The sequence below is a fragment of the Ambystoma mexicanum genome, chromosome 3q (assembly GCF_040938575.1).
Source record: "Ambystoma mexicanum isolate Mex_15411 chromosome 3q, UKY_AmexF1_1, whole genome shotgun sequence".
NCBI classification, from domain to species: domain Eukaryota; kingdom Metazoa; phylum Chordata; class Amphibia; order Caudata; family Ambystomatidae; genus Ambystoma; species Ambystoma mexicanum.
In genome coordinates, this window is record NC_090926.1 from 57754046 (window position 1) to 57763261 (window position 9216).

The 9216-nt window shown below is 43.7% G+C and overlaps 1 long non-coding RNA gene across 1 annotated transcript; it reads right to left on the reverse strand.

Annotated features, from left to right (window-relative positions):
- Nucleotides 1–7462: 7462 nt before the first annotated feature.
- On the reverse strand, nt 7463–8947 carry LOC138581792 (uncharacterized). The gene is made up of 4 exons (XR_011304788.1): nt 8872–8947; nt 8123–8208; nt 7971–8039; nt 7463–7864 (listed from the first exon to the last, which is right to left on the reverse strand). It is a non-coding gene; the product is annotated as an uncharacterized lncRNA (long non-coding RNA).
- Between the last annotated feature and the right edge of the window lie 269 nt (nt 8948–9216).

Genomic DNA, 9216 nt, shown 5'->3' on the forward strand with positions numbered 1-9216 from the left:
CAGGTGAAAATTCGAATAGCTCAGTGTTAATCTCATTAGTATGACTACCAGACGGTTGAGGCTGGGAGGGTTTAAGGTTATTTCTTTTTGTATTGATGTGAGCTTGTAAGAGGTCTATTTGATCACAAAGGGCTTTTTGAATGCCTGTGCACCAGCTCATATCTTTGAGGCAAACTTCTGGTGGTGGCACTGGTGACTCAAAATCTGTCAGGATGGCAAAGAGTTCCTTTGTACCTGATTTGGCATTGCTGATTGTTTCATTTATAGGTGGCGCTTTAGTGTGAATGAAAGCCTGCTTATCATTTTTGGAGGCCTTGACAAAGGTTGCTTTGTTTATTTGTCAGTTTTTTTCCAGTTGAGTTCAGATGCTCTCTTCTTGCTGCGCATAGTTTTTAGGTTAGGATTGTACCAGGAATTGAGGTGGGCTAGTGGTTTAGCTTTGCGCGGGGCTAAAAGTGCTATTTTGTCAATGGCTACTCAGAAAATGTGGTTGTATAAATCGAACAAGACTACAGGGTCATTGGTCCGAAGATCTTGGGGTGTCGTGATAGGGTGTAGCAAAGGTAGGATATTGTTTACTGACATGTTGCGTGAGTTTCTGGACAAGGCAGCTGGTGCCATACAAAGGGGGATGTTAGACTCCGAGTTCTTGGGGATGTTAAACATGATGATCCGTCCACGGCATTGGGAGTTGGATGTGATGTTGGTGCTACAGTTGAGGTCTGCTAGCCAGTCGACAGTGCGACCTTTGATATGTGTGGGGTCCTTGATATGGTGTGTGAAGCCAAGGGCCGTGATCGTGTTGGATAGAGCTAAGACCTGAGTGTCATTGTTGTCGTTGAAGCCCAAATTAAGGTCTCTCAATAGCAGAGTTTGTGAACTAGGCTTAGTGTTTGTAGACAGGAGTGGTGCTACATCCTTCTCAAAGGAGGAAGCTGGGCTGAGTGGTCTATAGATCAGATGCATGTTCAGAGTAGCCATAGGTGAGACTGCAATTTTAATGGAGAGTTGCTTGCCTGAGTGGAAAGTGGAGTTGGGAATTTCCCTAATGTGGAGAGAGGTCTTAGCAATAATTGCTACACCGCCACCTTTGGCTGTGGGTCTGTCCGTCCTATAGATGGTATTGTTTTCTGGGTCAGCAAGTGAGAGTGCTGGGCCTGCCGCTGCATGGAGCCAAGATTCAGTTATCGCTATAAAGTCAAGTTTGTTGGATGTGATCAGGTCTGCGATGTCTAAGGCATGTGCTGTGAGAGATCTTGCATTGACTAAAGCACCCTGGAGCGCAGCTGCTTCCCGAGTTGTGGTTATGAGTTTGGGTATGGTTAGAGTCTGCATATTGTAGATGCACACTTGTTAGAGATTCAGATTTGCTAGATTTTATGGTGGGGGGTGTTAATACGGGTGGTTGTTTGGTCATGGGTCAGTGTGTTTTGGTTGTTAAGGCTTCTGGTGAGGAGATTTTAAGTCTTGTTGATGTACAGAATGTAGATTTGATCCAGCCTGTAACAACTATGGCGAGTTTCCTTATATGTTTGATCAAGATTGCGAGTTTTAGTTTGCAGCACCCTGCCTCCGAGTCACTGCGACTGACCAGTGCTTGAATTGACAAATTGAAAATTAACCACAAGGACTCTTTGGTGCGCTCCAAAAATGTTAATTTATCTTTCGATTATATATTCAGAATCATACAGTCCTTACATTACAATCATGTAGTTGCCTTTACTCTGTATTACATTCATACAGAGTATTCGCACAGTTTTTCAATTGTCTCTCGTGTCTGTAATCCTCTTGATTAATACAAACTCAATTTTTCCATAGTACAATTTAGTTGTCAAATTGGATTTGCCAGTGTATATTGTCTTTGTAGGTTTTTCCTCTTATCTCCCTCTGCACGTGTTTCTCCATCCTTTCAGACGGTTCATCAGGAGGGTTTATTTATCTTTTTTTTTTTTATTATACTTGTACATAATCAAAAAAAAAAGAGGAATGATTTTTACAAGAAGATGTCGCTTAAAATAAATCAAAGTTTGTTTCACCCATTTTCTTTCCAAGGCAGGATCATTTTCATTCCAAAGGTAGAGTCGAATCCTGTATGGCGCGAAGAGTGGCTCGTGATCAGCCAGTAGGAAGAACAGCTTTGCTAGACTGAGTTTCGGTGGAAACTCATGAGCTGGAAGAAGAGAGTCTAGAGTAACTTGAGCCTATCAAGGGTCGTGAGGTTCAGGTGAGGGTTTAAGCCCCACGGCGTTGATTTTGGCAAAGGCTGCTTCGATTATTTTAGCCGTGGCAACCGCCCAGCAAGATTTTTCTCCAGAAATCAAACGGCACCACCATGTGTTTTCTTCAATCAGGAACGAGTCGTGCCATAATGGGGTTAAAAAAGCTGAGCGTGCTTGATTCAAAGAGGGGCAATTTAGCAGGAGGTGGCGAATTGTCTCGATGGAATCTGGGGTATTGCATAGTCTGCAGATGGTATTAGTGGATACGCTTCTTATCCCTAGAATTTCTCTAGTATGGAGCAGGTTGAATCGGGCTCTTACAAATGTCGATCGCAATTGTTTGTCCGGAAATTTTAGACAGTACGCCATGGGAGATTTCAACTTGTTGTACGTGGGAGGGAGATGCTTTAAGAACTTGATTGCAGCAACTTTGTCGATGGCATTGATCCATTCTTGGATCTTCAGTTTTTCACTGACTCTTTGAGGATTCGTGATCAGGTCGATTTTTGAGCATTGCAGTTCTTCCAGTTTGCTTTCTTGGCAGCGTATCCAGACTAGGACGGCCTTAGAGTTCGTGGTGGCCAGCTCCTGCCCAATGATGTTAAAAATCGGGAGGCCGTCTTTGATTAGGGTCTTCCTGAACAGGGCGAAAGAGGCCACACTGACAGTAGCGCTTAACGAGAGCAGGCCTAGCTCTCTTCTAACCGCTTCGATGGGAATAGCGTTAGGTAGGCCAAGGAGGGTTTTCCAGATGTACTCCTCTAATTTCCGCCAGAGTTGTGTTGGGATGGTGAACATTGCATCCATGCCATTAGTTTTGGCCGGGACCATTTTTCCCTTGTAGAAGTTAATAGCCGGGGCTAGCGAAAATTTGCCAAACTTCCTGTCAATCGCTCTCATCTATCTTTTATTGGTGGTTGGTGTCTTTAATTTTTAATCTTCACATGGTGATTCCATTTTCTGGAGGTATTCTAGTATAACCACTTGTTTGGATGTTGTTCAGATGCTGTATTTTAATCATATATATCTCATGCAGTCTTGCTCAATATATTCTCTTGGTATTGGTTTACCATCTCTTTTAGGGTCTGGAATGCAAACTTTTCTTGAAATCCCAAGCCGCATGGAATATCCGATCGTGGTTGCTGAAGTCTTGCTGATGTCGTTAGTGGTTCTAGAGCGGAGGTGTGTATTCCTCCAGGAGGTAGGGGGGTAGTAGTTGATGCTGGGAGCCTTCTGCACCTCCCTGTTCGGGTTGCAAGTCTATTGTTTCTGAAGGGCGCTGGGCATGGTAGGCCAAGGCTCAGTTTGAGCTGTGACGTTAGTCGCTGTTTGGTTCCTGCAGTTCTGTCGGTAAGCCCGGTTTGTCGGCTGTGCCTGGGAAGCGGGCTGTGTTCGAGTATGTTAGCGGGTAATAGGAAGTGTGTGGGGGGTGCTCAAAGGATCAGGTAGGCAGGTAGGTTAGGCTGCATAGTTAGGGTGATGGTACGTATGTGAATAGTAGGGGTTTGCAGTTGGCATGGGCAAGATTTGTATGTGCCGGGAGTATGGTGCGTGCGCATGTATTGGGTCAAAGTTGGGCAGTATGTGTGTGTAACGATTAGTAGAACATAAATTGGAACGTTAGTGGAGATTCGATTGAGGTTGGTTACTGTATTTAGTGAGGCAATGGGTGTGTATTACTAGTCCCTAGGTCGCAGGTACTAGGTGGCAAGGATAACGTGGTACAAACGGAATGAGGTATAGTTGGGTGGGGACGTGTGCATATAAGGCTCAGTAGGCACGTTCAGCTCTGAATGCATATGGGGTCAATAGAAGATGGGCCATGGTGGCAAGAGCAGTCAGTCCTGAGATGTGAGGTTAGAAGGGATCAGGGAAGGGAGGTTATCCGGTGCATGAAAGGAGGTCATGCAATTAGTGCAACATTGGGTAGTGCAGTCAAAGCAGTTTAGTTAATACAGTGTATGTAACACAAAGAAAGAAAAAATCTGCATATTAAGCAATGGGGCAAATTACAATAATTGCATGATATTAAAGCATTTTAGCAAGGTAGGATGGATGTGCAAGACCTACTTGGCAGTTACGAAAAGGCACGTGTGTATGTGCCACACTCAGTTTGGTGTTAGGTCACAAAGGCTTATGCGCGCCACGCAATCAGAGGGTAAGGTTAACAGGCAGTACAAGGTGAGCTGCATTACAATTGCACTCTGAGGCAGGTTACGGCAAGGCCATGCTTACTCTGGTAAACAAATCAGATAGTAGGTTATGATTACAGGTAGTAATAGTTGTGCAACAGAATGGCGGTTTACAGATATAGGAAGGTGAGAATATGGAGGCACATCTAGTTCATTCTGTTGCACACGGTAATGCACATATATGCTTTCTAGCTTAGGTACGGGAGAGGGTACAAGGAACTGTAAGGCTCCGATCTAATAGCCGGTGGGCCTTAACACGGCGATAGCGGACTCATGTGAGGTCAAAGCCGCGGATCAAGACACTGGGAGTCTTGAGAGTTAATAGGTGGATGCTGGTCGTAAATTGGGGTATGAAGCGATGCCAGCTTTGGGTCGTCAATGAGGCCGGTCTGTGGCCTAGAGCTCCGGAAAGGCACAGACAGGGGCCTTGGATGCCGGGCCTTAAAGACACAGTGCCGGCTTCCGCCTGCCGGCGTTGTTGATAGGCTCTTTGAAGCCACTGAGGCCAATCACAGTAGCTGAAGGCGAGGATGGCCTGCTGGGAGGGTCGGCTGCTTAGCGGCACTAGAAGCCATTGGCCATTTCGTAATGCGCGTTTCGCGTCGAAATCATGATGCAAAATACATTTTTGAAGCAGCTGCAGGCTGAGCCCAGCAAAGCTATGCCTCAATATTAGGCTGGAACGGTCATTGTTGCACTGCGGAGTGTTTCGTGATTTGTCTGCACTTCGTGTGCAAAGGTAGTATGCCTTCAGTAATGCTCAGTAAGTTTACCTTGTGGTCTGGGAGTGGGTTGGCTGCTCCTGCAGCATCGATCGAACTATATGACGCAAACCAGTATTATGATGACATCTAAATCATACACTCTCCAGACCATCATGACCAACCTGTGGTGGACTCCACTGTGGATAATCAGCTGCAGTATAATGAGCTCCTTCTATAGGCTGCCAAAGCTTTCAAGATTGATACTTAAGAGGCACAAGTGGACCCTTCTCTACTCATCCCCAACCTTTCGAGGGAAGTTAACCCCGGAAATTGAAAACATGTTCAGGCCATCCCCCCGAACCATTATACAGTCGGGGTCAATTAAAGCCTGACTCTCTCGTCGTAACTACCACAAGAAAGAGGGCTGGCATGCCATTAGGCTCTGCTGAAGCCCCTCCTGTTGAGGAGAGCAAAATGATATATACACTAGTCAGGAACGTAGCTTCCTCGGCTGTATACTGTCAGGTACTGTCAGGTTGGAGTGACATATTCTTTACATACAGTATCATATACTCACTTACATTGGGTCAGGGGAGACACATATTTAGTATAGAAAGGTTTTAGGAAGTTATTATGGGTTATATTTTTTATACAGCCAATTTTCCCCTTAACCTTCATTGCAGTCTATGGAGATTGCCCCAAGCCAAGATGGAGGTTCTCAGTCTAAATTCTGATTGGCTGGAGATTGTGTATAGGGAGGACAATGAACATTCTAAACTGCCTTTCATCGTCCTTGCCCAGTTGAGAGGTCGTGTGCCTTGTTGCTCCTGCTTAACTTTGACAAGGGTGACAAGTTTCTAGCGGTTGAGCGGAAGATCTGAAAGTATAACAGGAGTCATGTTTGGAGTTTGGTGGAGACACAGGACAGGAGTCAGAAACTTCCATTTATTCTGAGAAAAGAAGTTTTCAAGTCTTATTCAAGATAAGTGACTTTCCAGATTTGTTGAACTTGTAAAAAGGTTATATTTATCTAAGGGACTGAAATCAAATCTGTATCTAAAAAGATTGAAGCGCGTACGTTTGTTTTTATCGCTACATGTCAAATCAAACTAGTGCGAGAGTTTTTGGTCCGTTACTTTTCGCCCGCGCGTGTGTCTCTGCGCGTGAGAGTGAAGCGCGAGCGTGTACTTTGGACTCGCGTTTACTGTTCGTTTACGCAAGGGGTTTTTCCGCGTGATAATATAAGCGCGTGTGTATGTTGCGCGTGTACGTATTTATTCGTAAGTTGGACATTAGCACGAGTGCGTTTTACCCGCGAATTGAGTCGTCAGCGCGTGTGCGTGTTTCCCGCATAACCTCAATAAGACGGGTTAGTTAGCTACAAGCTTTGTCGGTGGAAGACCCTTTATTTGTTATCCACAAAGACAAAGTGCTACTTAGACCACATCCTGGGTTTTCACCTAAATTCATATCCAAGTTCCATGTTAACCAACCCATTGAACTACCCGCTTTCTTTCAAAATTCATCCAACTCAGCTGAGAAAAACATCCATACACTGGATGTAAGGAGGGCTGTTTTGTACTATGTAAAAAAGACAAAACCGCTAAGAAAAACAGTTAAACTGTTTGTCTCCATAGCACTGTCAGGCAGGGTGATCACGTTTAAAACACCATCTCAGATGGTTAGTAAAAATGCATACAGCTCTGCTATTCCCTATCAAAGAGAAACCTGCCTTTCACACCAATCGCTCTACTTTGGCATTTTTTACAAACGTCCCTCTAGATGCCATTTGCAAAGCAGCTACATGGAGTTCCATACATGCCTTTACACACCATTACTGCATTGACACACATTCTAAAGCAGATTCGCAGGTGGGACAATCGGTGCAAAAACATCTATTTGCTGCCGTACCTTCTCACAACCCACCTCCTTCGCCAAATACTGCTTGCTAGCCTATGAATAGCATGTGACCTAAGTAGATCAACAAGACTCAGAAGGGCTAGATTACTCACCGTAATCTTAGTTCTGGTGCTTGTATCTGCTTAGATTCCCATGCGTTTTCAATACTACAAAAGTCTAAGGGCAGCCATCTCTGCCTGAAGCCCACTATTTTTTCACACAACACAGACAGAAATTCTTTGAGTTATTTGTTAATAACTTCTATGTCTATAGTAGCTTGTTGCTTACTAGGTATCCCAATATAAAAGAGAATAGCTATCCCTAAGTGAGATGCGATCTCCCTAGTCAGCGCTGATGTACCACCTATCTAGGTTAGGGGAAAGAAAAGAAACTGAGCCTTCCCTCTCTCACTACTTTCCTAGCAACTAAAAACAGTTGCACACTATAGGAAATCGAATGAATTTTTTATTCCTTCCTTCTCTTGTGTCTTATAAAAATACAGCTAAACAAAAACAAAGTTAAAACATTTCCTTGTGTTTTCTTTCTTCCACAAAGGATATGTACAGAGTTGATCTGCTAAATTAAATGATGTGGTTTCACCGAGCTCACAAACTATCTGTGAGTCTTGGCGGTTCTGGTTATCACCCTGAACCACTAGTTTGGTCGACCGGTTTAAGCGGGATCTCTATCAATATATCTGCTCTCTTCAGGACCTCACCCCCAACATGACTAGTCAAGGTTTTTTGTTTAGTACAGACAACAGTTATTTGTGTCTAGGTCTCCTTCTTGTTGCTGGGAGAGATTGCCTCTATTTTCTGTTTTTCTTTTCGTTTTATATTCTTCAGGTTCCCTACAAGGGAAGATATAAAAATGGAGAACCATCACTCTGTTTTTTCTTCTTCTATCCATTGAGTAAGAACATAGATGTACAATGTTTGGCATACTGGTGTTCTTACCAATGCTTTTCTTCTCTCTCTCTCACGCTCCCTCTCCTTGGGTCTTGTCACCCAGCTTCCATGTTTTCTCTACAAATAAATGGGGGTCTTTAGATCTTAGTACATGTCATCATGTTGCATGACCTCAGATGGGTGTTTATTTCTAAACTTACCAGCGTGTTGCCTTGGACTGTTATGGATCCTCTTCTTTCTTAGAACTTATTTTTCCACAGCTTGTGTGATCTTCTTATGTTTAAGCCTGTTGGAAAGCGTAATCTGGGTAAGTGGGTGGTTAATTATGTCATTTATTCGCTTTTGTTATGTTTTCTTATACATAATGCAACACATACTCCAGACGGTATCTTTTTCCTATCTATCTAATCCTCTAGTCGCTCGAAAAGCTATTTTGCTAATATGCATCAATTGGCTGTCACTTACAGCCATGTGCACTCAGGATCTCATTCTATTTTGTTTCATTGTCATAATTGTGTATTTGCATTGTTGCCTGCCTCACTTGTGAGGCCACAGTTGTCAAAATCAATTACATTACTCGGCCTGTTTTTACACCTTGGCAGACAGACGCATATTTCAGATTACAAAGCATTCCAAATTCCCTTGCCTTGTACGCACTCTCGTCTCCTATTTCTCTAATGTTTGCCTGAAATCTGTTCAGTTTAGTGAACATATCAACAGATACATGCATCTCACAGTAGAAGGCTTTGTTTGATGTCTTTCTTAGCCGTTATACTTCAGACTCAAAATAAGAATGCTCGGCGTGATGTCTGCACACGCACGGATTCGCGACTCGCGATAGTGGTTGTTACTTTTCATTACAAATGCCAGTCTGCGCGTATCTCGTGGCTGGGTATGTAAGACGGAATCTGCCACAATCAGAGTTTCAGCAATCATTCTTATTGCTCACCTAGTGTGTTACAATAGCAGGGTTTTTTCGTAACTCGCAGCTAGCACTCTTCTTACTTATCTCGCTCCAGTCTTCTACTACACTGGTTACGGGGAGCGTATTGCTGATATCCACGTGAACTAGTCATGTGATGGGTGGATATTTTTCGTCCTCTTTTGTTGTCTATATTCTGATCGCGCTATTTTTTTTTGTCCGGTTCTTGATCCAGACACGTCCAGGGGTACAGTCCTGTCTTTTTCGGTTATGTTCGTAATGCCTGTTTTTGCTAAGAGGGGGCCTCCTGTTCTGGATTTTTTTAACATGCTCAGATATTTTTTATTATACATTGTAGCTCCAGTGCATGAT